Below are 14,812 nucleotides of genomic sequence, written 5' to 3'. Positions count from 1 at the left end.
AGACTCCGTATGAAAAGGAATGATGTCAAACACAGGTTATTTCATTTTCTGTAGCAACTTTTATATCTTCTTTCACTCCTTACAAAAATCTACATCCTGCAATAGCAGGTAGTACAGTTTGCTTTTATAGTGTAAGCTGGGACTTCGAGAAACTTACAAGTATTTCAGTAAATACAGAAAAATATGGTAATAAGGGTTCTGACAGAATTAATATCCTTAGGCAATTAAGGAGACCATTCACTGAATAGCAGAAGCACTGAGTCATCCACAGGCAGACAAAAGAAAAACAAAACTTTCTAGTTTTCAGAATAAACCCTTTGCCAAGCTACACACACACACACACACACACACACACACACACACACACACACACACATGCGCGTGCGCATGCACATGCAAAATGTGTTGGGAAGTGTGCTGGCTGGACACACAATGCTGGGATAGCATTTTGGTAGGTAGATTAGGGTGAGTTGGGAGATATATTGGGTGGGGTTGGCAGGTGAGAGAGAGGCAGGAGGCAAGAAGGGTTGGGGAGTGGGAGGTCGCTAGTGGCTTTGAGGAAGGCAGCAAGGTTTGCTTGCTTGGATGGTGGGAGGAAAGGGGGACTGCTGCATGAGCTAGGCATGTGACACAAGTACCAGAGCTAGTGGTTGATTATCAGTCATCAGGCCTGGATTGTTCCCACCACTCCTGAGGTGATATTCTATTTCCCACCCTGCTCATACTTTCTGGTCCATTCTTGTGCCACTCCCAACTTCTTGACACAGGGATCATGTCATGTGGAAGGTCCAGGTGCAAGACCTGCCCAATCCATCCACCCAGCACTTTGTACTCCAGTCCCTTCATTGGCTTATCCTATCTCATCAGAGGCAGGAACACCTGTGAAAGCAGTGATGATATATATCAGCTCTACAGCAAGTACTGCACAACCTTTTATGTTCGTATGACTACCAACCAACTGACCACTGGAACGAATGACCACTGCCAACTGTGGCCTCGAACAAGTTGACCACCCAGTGGCACAACATGCAGCTGAAGACAATGTAATTGAGTTCTATAGCTGCTTCATAAACTGGCCATATAGACTCTTCCTTCTGCCACCAGCTTTTCTGAACCACACAAATGAGATCATAGAATATAATCTATCACGGCCAGTTCTAACATCCCTCAAAACTTCTGTGCTGATGGGCCATGGTTGATGTGTAAAATTTTATCCTAACATTTCCTCTCTGACTGCAGGAGACAGCTTCAGAGCTAGAGTGGTGAACTGCAAAATGTTAGGAGGAAGTTAGTTTTATACCATGACCACGGCATATTAGTCCGGAAGTTTTAAGTGCTGTACGCAGATGGGAATTATCCTTCCAACATGTCTACACTCTCATAATCGTCCTGGCCTCAGTTTCTGCTAACACATTGTCCCCATATTCTCTATCTCATAGTTTCCCCTTCCTCTGTCCTCTCCCAATCCATACCTCCACATCACCTTCATTGTGCAACCCACGTCACCGGCTCTTAGTATTTGTGTATCATGTGCCTAGCCTGTGCATCTGCCAACCCCCATCTCTCCCGCATTCATAGCCAGCAGACCTACTGCCTCCTTCCAAGCCACTAGCTACCCATTCCAGCTCTTCTTCCTGCCTCTATCCCCTCTACTCACCCCACCAAGCACAACCCCGAGCTCACCTTAGTCCACTTGTTGGAATGCAATCCGGGCATTGTGCATCCAGTCAGCACAATGTAGGGGCACAGGTAGGTGTGTGTGTGTGTGTGTGTGTGTGTGTGTGTGTGTGTGTGTGTGTGTGTGTGTGTGTGCGTGTGCGTGCTATATTGGTGAGTGTTTTCCATTACTCCTAAAGTATTTGATAAAATCAGACATTTGTCTATAAGAAATAATTTTTGTGTTCTCTTGGATTGTTGAACCACAGTGTGCCATAGGTTTCTTAGCATTCTGTCAGGCACTTTGTATCAAATTGATCACATCACTTATTCACTTACTTTTTAAATCTAATTTCACTAATGAAACATATTATAAAATTCAAATGTCATTTAAAAAGCCAATGATGACATAAGAGCACAACGACAGAAATATTAATCATTCATCACAAACAAGTATTAATCATTCAGTCATCTTATCATCTCTGTTGGGCTATGGTAACAAATGATGATTTTTAACGAAGTCTGAGGTGACCGTTTCATCCTGCATCAAATAGATTGGCTTTTGACACAGTTTGCAACAATAATTTAAAAGTTTGTTCTTTACTGTGCATGTAATACACCTTTTCCTCTTGAACTCAGTTCCATTTTCTGTATTTTTACTTTCATTGTCTCCTTTTTCTTCACATAATGGCTTACAAAGTTTTAAGCTCTGCTGAAGATCCATATGAATTCCTGAGGTATCCAAACTTCTTTTAACCAAATGAAGCAAGACTAAAGCATAAGATACTTGTTTCAGGAATGCTTTCTCTCTGATACAGTTTTAATTGTTGTCAATGTAACACATTTAACGACATTGTAAATACAAAATGTCATCATGTATGAGCCATTTCCACCATTCCAAAGGCATTATCACTGCTTTCACCAGTTATAGGTCTAAGTAGTTTCAAATAATATTGTGTGTCCTGGAATGTACGCTACTTGACATTGGAGTTTTAGTCCATTTTGTCTCTTTGTTCCTTCCAACTTACTGTTCTCATTTTCCTCAAGTATTAGCTTGTCATTGTCACTGTCATCTTTGTTTGTTTCTAAACCTTTCTCCTGAATTTCAACATTCTCATTGCAATCTGTATCCACTTCATGTTCAGAATTCTCTTGAACTTTATTATTGTCGTCTCAAATAACTCCTTTTTGATTTCTTCAACATGTTGTAGGTGAAGGAGATTATACATCTTACTATAGCCTAACATGATCAACTATATTCCACCAAAAATAATAAAATTCCCATAAATAATCCAATCAGATGCTTCATATCAGTTTCGTAACTGATAATCAGAAGCTGTAAAAAATGATTAAACAACCAAAAATGAAAATAAATGCATTTTACATTCTACAGTAGCTCTGTACTATATACAAGTGGTGTTTGTTATTGTTCCCCCTTTTGTGTTTGTACATGATTTGCAGTATTTGTTAATGATCTGCAATGAGGTATTTCCCAGCTGTGTTACTGAATCACTATTATGGATTTGGTTCTTAAGATTTATAAGTTCTGATTTGAAACTTTCCTTTCCTGATATATTTTTCTTCAAAATGCTCAACACAGATGATTCACAGAATATGTAGAGGTCACACACATTCTGTTTGGGAGCCTGTTATTTTTTTAAGTGAGTGACTGGAGTCAAAATTCCTCAACTGAACCGAACAGAATTCATCCTGTTTATTTCTTGATCCATCTAACTTGTAGATACCATCTCCAGATTCTCTTTAGCTACAGTATTTTTGAGTGAGATATGGCTTGTAGTGGTTAGGCTTCATTTCTGCTCAACTGTTTTTGCAATTTCTGGAGGCTCTCCATGTAGAACACATACTCAGAAAGTAAGTGTGATTGTAATAGGCTGTTTTTTTTGTGTTGGCAACAATGAGTGGTAGATGGTGATCCCCTGACTAGAGCAAACGTTGCAGGAACACAATAGTACATAAAACCACATTGTAGTGTCCCGTTGCATGAAAGACGTAGGTAAGATATAGATAGATAGCTAAATACACACACACACACACACACACACACACACACACACACACACACAGAGAGAGAGAGAGAGAGAGAGAGAGAGAGAGAGAGAGAGAGAGAGAGAGAGACTTTATTTTAAAACTAGTCTCACAAAGCTGATAAAGACATGTTCACCCTTCTGATCCTTGTGAATTCTGTAGCCCCCCTGCACAGAGGGAATGAAACCTTCTAAAACTTTTTTTGCAGAACAAAACAGTTTATGGTGAAGTTGTTATGAATGGAGTGAGTGTATTCAAGGGGTGTAGGGAGTTTAGTGCAAGGAGAACAAATGTTAATGATGAACAGAGGAGTGGGTGACCTCCCATTTTGACTGATGAGTTTGTGTAAGAAACTGCGGAAACTGTTGCGAAGACTGCTGATTGACAGTTGATGAAATTTCTGTTATTTCGACAAGTTTCCAGAACTCTCTTACATGAATCACTCAAAGAAATATTAGGATACCAGAAACTGGATGCAAGATGGGTCCTATAAAAAGATGACAGAGTAGCACAATAATAACCGGATCACTAGCACCTGTGAGTTTCTTAAGCAATTTGAACAGGAAGGTGAGGATTTTGTGAGTTCTATTGTGACTGGAAATGAAACATGGGTGGATCATTACACACCTGAGACAAAAAGACAGACATCACAGTTGCACCACACCAATTCCCCTCTGCCAAAAAATTCAAAACCACAATTTTGGGCAAAAATCATGGCCTTGCTGATTTTGGACTGAAAATAATCATAATGGTTCGAATTTCTGGCTCAGGGGGAGACCATTAATGTACAATGGTATTGTGAGACCGTAAAAAACTCAAAAGAAGCATTCAAAACACAAGGAAAAAAATGCTGATGAGAGGAGTGTGCTTGTTGCCTGACAATGTCCATTCTCACACAACCTTAGCCACCAAGACACTCTTGGACTCATTTGGTTGGGATGTTTTGAATCAGTTCTGATATTCCCAACTCAACACCTTCAGATTTTCATCTCCCTGAAGGTACACATAAGTGGAATTACATTTTCAACCAATGAGTAGGTGCAGAAACAGGTTCTGAAGTGAAGGAAGAAGTTGGTGGGAGAGTTCATCTAGGAGTGCATTAAGGAGCTTGTGCCACAGCTCACAACATCCATTGGACACAATTGTAAGATGGTATCCCTCATGGAAAAATTCCTGTAATAGTTGGTGTTAAGAGCTGCACATTTTTTAGATTGAAGTCAGCTGATAGGTATAACTGCTTAATAGAAGTCCCTCTGACTAAGGGCTCACCTTGAGAGGATGTCATGTTTCCAAGGAAGGAATTAGCATATTTCATCAAAATATAAGAGGTATTAGAGATACAGTCAATGAACTGCCTATAGATGTTGACTCTGAAATTATTGGTATGTCGGAGCCCATTTAAATAATCTGACAATTCAGGGGCTTCCTTTATCAGGATACAAATTAGCTCGCTATTTTTCAAGGAGTTCCTTGCAAGGTGGGGGAGTGGCTAAGTAAGTCCAGTATTCACAGCACTGCTCTGAACAGACATTTGAATGTTGTGCAGGGGCAGTCGAATTTAGTGAAACTAAACTTCTAATTGTTGTTGTTTATAGGTCCCCTAACTCTGACTTCAGAGCATTTCTGCTCAAGCTAGAGGGAGTTCTGGATTCTCTTTGAAGGAAGTATCAGAAATTAGTTATATGTGGTGACTTCAATATTAATTTTGTATATGATGGTGCAAGAGAAAGGATGTTGGTAGATCTCCTAAATTCATACGATCTGATGCACACTGTGTTTTTCCCAACTAGGGTGCAGGGGAACAGTAGCACAGCCATAGACAATATTTTTATTCATTCTGCACTACTAAATGAGTAATGTGTTAGGGTGACTGGCCTTTCAGACTATGATGTACAAATTTTAATACTAAAAGGCTTTAGTACTCAAACCAATATCATATTTAATTACAAACTATGTAGGAAAGTTAATCCAACAGCAATAGTATGTTTTTTAAACCTTGTCAAGCAACAAGAGTGGCAGTATGTTTATAGTGCCGATAACATAGATGATAAATACAATGCATTCCTTAACACATTTCTCATGCTCTTTGAGAGTTGCTTTCCAGTGGGGGGTACTAGCAAAATACGCAGCCCGGGTGGCTGACTAGTGGGATAAGGATATCATGTGGAACAAAGCAGGGATTATATCAAAATGTTAGAAATAGTCACAATCGAGTTGCAGTAGCCCATTACAGACAGCATTGTAAGGTGCTTAAAATGTTACTAGGAAGGCAAAGAGTATGTGGTATGCAAATAGAATAGCTAATTCACAGAATAAAATTAAAACCGTATGGTCAGTTGTGAAGGAAGTGTCTGGTTAGCAGAACAAGGCCGACGCTATAAAGTCAGTTCATAATAAATATATTTCTGTTACTGATAAAGCAGATATATCGATAGTATTTAACAATATTTTGTGAACATTGCTGGTGAATTAAATAAAAATTTATATTTCTATAAGGAATCATATGACTTTCTTGGCAAATGTCTTTCCGAGATTGATGTCGGGAACAGTCCTCTGTGACACAGACAAGGGGGAGATTGAGTCAATGATGAAATCACTGAAGAATAAGGACTTTCATGGATATGATGGAGTGCCTAGCAGAATGTTAAAGTCTGTGCTGCACATGTTAGCACTGTATTTAGCCATATTTGTAATTTTTTCTTTATGAATGGTCAGTTTCCTGAACGATTAAAGTACTCAGTAGTAAAGCCACTTTATAAAGAGGGAGAAAGGATACTGTAGACAATTTTAGACCTATTTCTATGCCATCAGTGTTTGCTAAAGTTATTGAAAAGACTGTGTATGTAAGGGTGATTGATCATTTTATATCACATGATTTGCTATCAAATGTACAGTTCAGCTTTAGAAGCCATTTAACAATTGAAAATGTTATATTCTCCTTTCTCTGTGAGGTACTGGATGGGTTAAATAAAAGGTTTCAAATGCTAGGCATATTTTTTTTTATTTAACTACGGTGTTTGATTGTGTTGATCACAAACTATTGCTCCAGAAGTTGGACCATTACTGAATACAGGGAATAGCTCACAATTCGTCCAACTCTTACTTTAGCAACAGACAGCAAAAGGTCATCATTCACAATGTTGAGAATGGCTGTGATGTGAGGTCTGAGTGGAGTATAGTCACATTGGGGAGGAGGGGGGGTGCCCCAGGAATCAGTGTTGAGGCTAGTCCTGTTCCTTATTTACATGAATGATATGCCCTCTAGAATTACGGGTAACTCTAAAACATTTCTGTCTGCAGATGACACTAGCTTGGTAGTAAAGAATGTTATCTGCAACATTGGCTTGTTTTCAAATAGTGCAGTTCATGGCTTGTAGAAAATAAGCTAACACTAAATCACAGTAAGAGTCAATTTTTACAGTTTCTAACACACACTTTAGCAAAACACACACACAAACCATTGATCAGACTTTTCATGTTTCCTATGAAACAAAATGCCCTTGTACTCCTGATACCATTTACTTACCTTTCCGCCTTCATCCTGCTTAAGGTTTTGCACAACTCTCCTCCATCTGCAATCTTTCTGTTGTATAATTTTCATTTGTGTACAAAACTTACAGTAATCAGACTGTTGCGTTGTACCTTGCATTAATAATGTTCTGAATTTGGCATCTTGCTCTGTTAATTCACCAAATTCCTCTAAACCTTGTGATAACCCCAACATAGCATCTGCAATAACATTCTGACTTCCTTTAATATAAATGATCTTGAAGTTGAATTCTTGTAAGTACAGTCACCACCTAGCTAATCTAAGGTGCAATAGTTTACATGTTAACAGAAATGGCAGTTACTGATGGTCACAGTAAACTCTGGTATTCTTGCCCTGTAAAAAATATTCAAACTTTTTAAATGTCCATATTACAACTAAACTTCCCAATTCTGACACAGAGTAAGATCTTCCTGCATCTGATAATGTGCAACTAGCAAAACTGATGTTGGGTTCTTCCTTACCTTCTTCTTGCACGTGGAACAAGCATGCCCAGCACCTGAGATGAGGCATCTGTGCATAGACAAAAATCCTTGGACATATCAGGATGGATAAGAATGTTTGCATTGACTAATGCCTGCCTAATGTTATTAAAGTCCTCTTGACACTTAGCATCCCGTAACCAAGGCCTATTTTTTTGTAAAAAGTTTAGCAATTCATCATTGTTCATCAGTTGCTGTGGTATGTATTTACGAAAAAAAGATACTAGTCCTAAAAAAGCTTTTAGTTGTTTTTTATTCTTTGGAGCTGGACAATTGCATACGGCATCAAGTTTTTTGGATCAGGTAATACACCTTGTTCTGACACAACATGTCCTAAAAGTTTGACTTGCTCCCTACCAAAACTAGACCTTTTTGAAATTGGCCATTACTCCATAATCTGCAATGGTATTAGCCTTATCTAACGTACCTGCTTCAGCTTGACTAATTATATCACTCAGATTTTCATGATCCTCTCTCTCCTTCTTAGCACATGCTGAGTCAACTTCTAATGATGCTACTCTTAAATTAAGCTCTTCTACAGTTAGAGGCACATCTTCGTAGTCTTCATTTTTTATTTATTTATTTATTTTTTTTTTTTTAACTATAGTGGTTACCTTTTTTACTGTCGAACACAATTGGTTTTGTGTGGCTTCAATGTTTGTGTTTGCATTTGTGATTTTCTTTATCTGTTGCTTTACTACATCATGGTGGTTGTTAAAAGAATCTACCTTCTGTTTTAACTCCATAATATTACTGCTAACTTCAGAAATTACTTCATGCTTTACTTTTTTTTCATATCATTCAATTTTTCATCGATTTCAGTGCAAACATTTTTGATTAAGTCGTTGAATTTCTGTGAGACTGTGCCTTGCAAATCCTTGAATACTTGTTTCTGTCCATGTCTCATAGTATTTAGAACTTGTGTAACAGTGTTTTGTTACTGTTTTACCATGTCCATATCTTATTTCATATTACTGAAATTTGTATTGATACTATCTAATTTCGTGTTTATGGTAGATAATAACTGCCATAGCAGTGCATTAGTTGTACTATTGTGGTTGCTGTCAGTTGTACTTTCCAAGTTAATGTTTGTGTTGTGGACAAGCGGTATTTGTAACATGTCAAGATTCATATTTGAATCACTCTCCAATGTTTCATTCACTCTCCGATGTTTCATTCGTGAGCGGTATATCACTCTGGGGGATGCATGATATTGTATCATCAATTGTAAACATCATGTCATCGAGGTTATTCTGCTGTGAAGCATGGCTATCATTTGTCACACCTGCGACACTCATCTCTGGTGTACTTAAACTTTTTGCAGCAGGCATGCTGGGCGCTTGAATTTCAATTGTTCGATCATGCAATTCTACGCCATCTTGGCTGATTGCATTTTCTCTATCACTGTCAACAACGGGCATATATTTTTTGGCCAAGTTATATGAATATGCAAAAAAAGATTAACAAAAATGTTAAAATTTCATATGCTAATTATTACACTTGACAAATGTAATTTATGTGATGTCAAAGCCTGTTTTAGATCTATTATGATGCACAAACTATTGTATTGCAGTTCTTTATGTTTTACTGACAATGTGAATCACACTGGAAAATTCCTGTAAATTTTTCGCAAATAAAATTCAAGGAAAGGAATAATGAGGAATAGGTTTCTATCTACATCAAAAGAAGTGCTATGAAGCACAACCATGCAAGCAACTTGCATAGCTTTCCTACTTTTGCTGTGCCGAACAAAACAGCTTACTACAGAAAATTTTATGTAACCAACATCCAATTCTTATTACTTTCCAAAATTTTACCTCAATTTTTACCTCTTTGCCTTACTTGTTACCCGTCGTGATTTATGCAAACAGAAAATACAGGCAATTAGTTTTTATGATTCATAACAACATCATAGAAATTTCTTACTATAACAATAGTTAACAAACCCTGCTCACAACCGGTGCCCTGAAGTCTTGGCATACAGGCTGACAGTTGTGTTATAAATAAAAAAAATAAGTAAAATAAAATATATAGGGTAAGGTGGGGTAAATCCAACCTAGTAATTTCTTGTGACTATAAAACGCATATCTGAGGTTGGATCTTAACGTTATATACGTTAAATTATAGGTAATGTACAGGAGCAACTTTTTGCAAAATATTTTTGTTATACCATCAATAGTTTTTGAGATATCCATATTTTGAGAAAGGCCCATTTTCGCCATTTGTAAAAATTGCGGGGTAAATCCAACCCACTATTTGTTTGGCTGATTTTGCACAGAAATAGTTCTAAATGAACGGTTTTTTTGGGAAATAATTATATGCAATTACGATTTTTACATAAATGAAAAAAATTTATTCAAAAAAATGACAATGTTTAGACTACTAAACGTACTGAAAGTTAAATGAATGTAAATTTTAATTAAAAAAAGATGATTTCATTGAAAGAGAAGAATTAATTAATTAATCCGAGTGTGATTGGCTATCGAAATAGCTTATTTGCAAACATTTGGTTTGATTTGAACGTCTGGATGGCTGTGCGATGCTGATGGTTGTTCGGCATTTGTTCGATTATTGGACTTATTTTCAGTAACCATTTTTGCCTTCTTGGCTTTATTGCTGGCCTTCTTTGTTTGCTCTGCTAACCAGTTTCACTCAGCTTCTGCCATTTCAGAAATGGTTTCATCTGAGGTAAGGATGGATGTTCGGCCAGGCTTACAGCCACGTTTTGTTTCTTCACGAGGCGGCATGCACATGAACGGATGAATCAATTGCAACGTATCATTCAAACTGGATGTCAATGTTGTTGCTGTTGAAGCAGCGAGTGGTGGATTCAGTGGAATGTCATCCTCTTGTTAATTACAATCGCCATCATTGACATTCATAGTGACTTTTTCCAGCAAATGATTGGTTCTTTCGCTCGGCCTAACATCAAAGTCCTGGAAAATCTGTGAGTTGATCGGCCAAATGCCACTTGCACAGAATCCAGCTTTAATGTTGATTTCCATGGCACTGATTTTCAGTGCTCGGTTCACCATTGCGGGTAAATAGAAAATTGGGATCGGCTGGCTGGGATGCATCTGAAGAAAGTTGAGGCATTGCTGGTTCATTGCTGTTTTGAATGGACCAAATACTGGAACATTGAGCAGTTGCAATCGATATGAGCAATGGGGCGGAAACGACACCACATGAATCCCATTTGTTCGGCAGTATTGCAGTACTGCTAATGACCTGTCGCTTTCATGGTTATCCATCAATAGCAGCACTGGCTGGTCTGGCGAGCAATGTGTGAAGGCGCAGAAATGCCTTAAAAAGTCCAGAAATATTTCGTTCGTGATGGATGTACCCCGCCAACGCAACCTGTTGGGCCGCCATTCAAAAAATGGGCTTGGAAGTGGGCTTGGGGGAAACACGAAATACGGTGGCATCCACATTCCGATGGCTGAGACTGGCAAAAGCACTGTCACCAGTTTCTCCTTTTCAGCTGAAGTGATTTGCCCAACATGTCGGTTGCCACAGCGAGCAATCACTCAGACAGACCGATGCACTGTTGTGACACCCATTTCATTGACATTCCAAATATTGTGTAGACCAAATGAATGTGTGTTCATCACACACCTATAGTTTTCAAAAAAATTTGGCCACATTATGTCGATTGAAGACACCTGCTCTTGCCAACATTGGTTGCTTCTGGCTTTTGCAGCAAAAGTGTCTGATGCTGTTGCATAAATCCGGAACCAATTTTGTCCTGCTTTCAATTCCCTTTTCCTTGAATCACGGACATTGTAAAATTTGAATGCTAATGATCTTGATGGTTGTTCGTCAAACCAAGGAAAATATCAGAAGCATGCTTCAAATAGTTCTAAAGCATTTTCTTGTTCTTCAGTGAGCACCTATGAAAAAAAGTTGAAAAAGTAAAGAAAAACACAATAAAAATGGTAAAAAATTTGCTTCGTGTGATAAAACCAATAAGACGAAAGTAAAAAATGTTGCAATCTTACTGTGCTACGGCCTGCAGAAGCAACAACATATCATTCAAATTGACTTCAGTACGTTGCGTATTCACTTTATTAGCCCATTGGTGCAACAGCAATGTCAATCTCGGAATGTTAAAATCAAGAGTGACAGCTCATAAAGACATTCCCATTTGCATTGCAGTAACTGCTCGGCGAATATCAGTTTGATTGCATTTTGTCATTTTTCGTTTGTAATTCCTTACCATTTTCCTAAAAATAAACAAAAATTCACTTTGTTTACATAAATAAATAATTCCATACACATAAACGATAAAAAATATGTGGTCAGATTTACCCTACCATGCCCTTTTTTCATTTAACACACATAGAAACAATTTAGACAAAATTTCCAACAAAAACAATACATACACTGAATCTGTCACTAAATGCACTACACAAATCACTTACTATTTGTTTTGTGATCGTTTTATTTAATAAGGTAAATCTAGTGATGCAATTTGCACAAAAATTAAATTGAAACAATCGAAAACACACTTGTCTTTTGAGTGTCTAAATGTCAAATGTGTCAAAGCTGTCAAGGTGACATTTTCGTTCTTTCGAATGCTATGTATCGTAACACTAATGCAAAATTGCTCCACTTTGCCATTTCTCACAAATAGGGGGCAGTTGGGTTTACTCACCTGGTTGGATTTACCCCATCTTACCCTATACATATAAATATGAACAACATTTAAAAGGGATAATATGATTACGTTATTTGAAATGTTCTGTGTTTGTATGAATTTTTAGGCTATTGGACTTTTTCCCGTACATTTCAATTGTAGATGCAGGCAGCGGACTTCAAATGCACCAGTGCATGTCATAAATAAGAAAATCCTCCTTACTTGATTTCACTTCCTTGAATAAAAATGCTGAAAGGGGGGACATTGATGAAAAACACACACTATTTCAAAAATGCACCAAATCCACAGTTTTGGAGATATGGCACTGAAATTTTGTACCATGCTTTACATGAAAGTAACACATTTACATATAAAATCCTTTGATTATATATATTCAACTTGTTTTGAATGAAATTTGAAGTTTTATTTTCAAAAAATAATGTATGTTCCTTTTTCTCAGAAAGTATTCACCAGAGTTTTACAAAAATTTCTCTGTTTCATCTCTTTATATGTTGTAAGCTTCTCTCATGAGGTTTTTGGAATAGGTCAAATAGGAGAATTTCCATAATTTTTTAATTATATTTCCACAAGTACAATTTTAAATTCATGCAAAATTCCAAGTATGTCGCCCCATATCTCAGCTTGCAATCAGAATTTCAAAATTTTCTCTTTAGACAATGTTTATTCGGTTTACAGAAAAATGTGTACAAAGTTTCATAATTCTAGCATTCATAGAATCTGAGGAAAAGGTCTATAAACTTAAGAACAAACTTTTCAGGAAACGCAATTTAAAGTTTAACCTAACTTTTTTCCTTATGTCACTTCTTCAGAAGGCACTGCATTTGTACTCTGGGTCGTCTTTCCCTTCAAGGCTTCTCTTCTGGTTTCTTGTCTGTCTTCTTTCCTTTACCAGGTCTTCAACTGACTTTACAGCTGCAGAGACGAGCTGTAAATCTATTTTTCTCAGGATGTCTTGCGTAAAATTTCCTATCTTGAAATCCATTCTTTCTAATACCTTTATCCTCCTGACATTCCCATCATTAAATACAATAACTGCATCATAAGTTGCAATTTTGACAACTGTAGCAGATGCAAATGTGTTTTTAGGACATCATTTCCATATGAGTGAATTTAGAGACTCATTTGGATTTTGGGTTTTGCCATGAACACACTTTTTGTGAAGTGCAGGATCAGCTAAAGATGATCGATAAAACCAAAGAGTATGTATCATGGCCTTCTAGGTGTATCCCGCATGCGTTTTGTTGAAAGTAATACACAGAATCTTTGTTCACTGAGCTGGTACTGAAGTGCTGCTTAAAAACATGGGCACGGCAGGGAAGCAGCGTCACACTTTTAATTAATTTTCAGGCACTTCGAATGCGATTTCAACATTGAAACTCTGGGAACTTATTGTCCATGAGATGTACTAAGAAATAAAAAATAAATCGAAAATTGACATTTTTGGTGAATTTCATCAACGTCCCCCTTGAATACTGGTATCAAAGTTTTTCTTATTTAAAAACATGTGAGATACAGAGACACTCATAGCCCATCATAATCCAAACGGCACTTCTTAATAGACCTTCTACATGCAAGAGAGTGAGAAACAAAATCATGTACAAAAAAAGAATGGTGGTTTTCTTCATTTGCCTTTGCCTTACCATGCATTCATAATTAATGTCTTTGCCAACGCTTATGGTTGATCGGTGTTTCATTTTTTGTTTTTAATAAATTTTAACTTTATAATATGCTACGGGTCTTTCATCATGTACCTTCACAATTGCCTGCAGACTGTACATTGACATGTTATGGAGATGTACAGTGTTCTTTGCTTGTACATGTTTACATTTGCCGATAGGGGTTGATGTCCTTTATTTGCCGGCTTCTCTTTTATTTAATGGAGTAGACATGTCAGCTTATCCTATGTGTGTTAGGATTCTAAAAGAAATTAAAAGATGGTATACATAATAAGATAGTCCGCCTAGGCTGACATCTCTGCCCAAACTCTTTGCCTTTACATATGTCTGCTTGTGTCTGTATATGTGCGGAAGTGTGTGCACGCGAGTGTATACCTGTCCCTTTTTCCCCCTAAGGTAAGTCTTTCCGCTCCCGGGATTGGAATGACTCCTTATCCTCTCCCTTAAAACCCACATCCTTTTGTCTTTCCCTCTCCTTCCCTCTTTCCTGATGAAACAATCTTGTGTTGCGAAAGCTTGATATTTGTGTGTTTTTTATTGTGTCTATCTACCAGCGCTTTCCCATTTGGTAAGTCACAGCATCTTTTTTTAATATAATAGTCCATTACATATTTGAATTTAGCGCGCTAACAATAATGTTCAGCTTGCTTTATTCTTGCTGCTGGGTTTCACACTTGTGCACTGGCAAATGTGGTGGCAAAGAACTAGTTGCCAATGGTCAGCATGCCAGCTGCTGCCATGCACGTGC

This window comes from Schistocerca serialis, chromosome 1, assembly GCF_023864345.2.
Source record: "Schistocerca serialis cubense isolate TAMUIC-IGC-003099 chromosome 1, iqSchSeri2.2, whole genome shotgun sequence".
Lineage (NCBI taxonomy): Eukaryota > Metazoa > Arthropoda > Insecta > Orthoptera > Acrididae > Schistocerca > Schistocerca serialis.
This window is presented reverse-complemented; position numbering follows the sequence as displayed.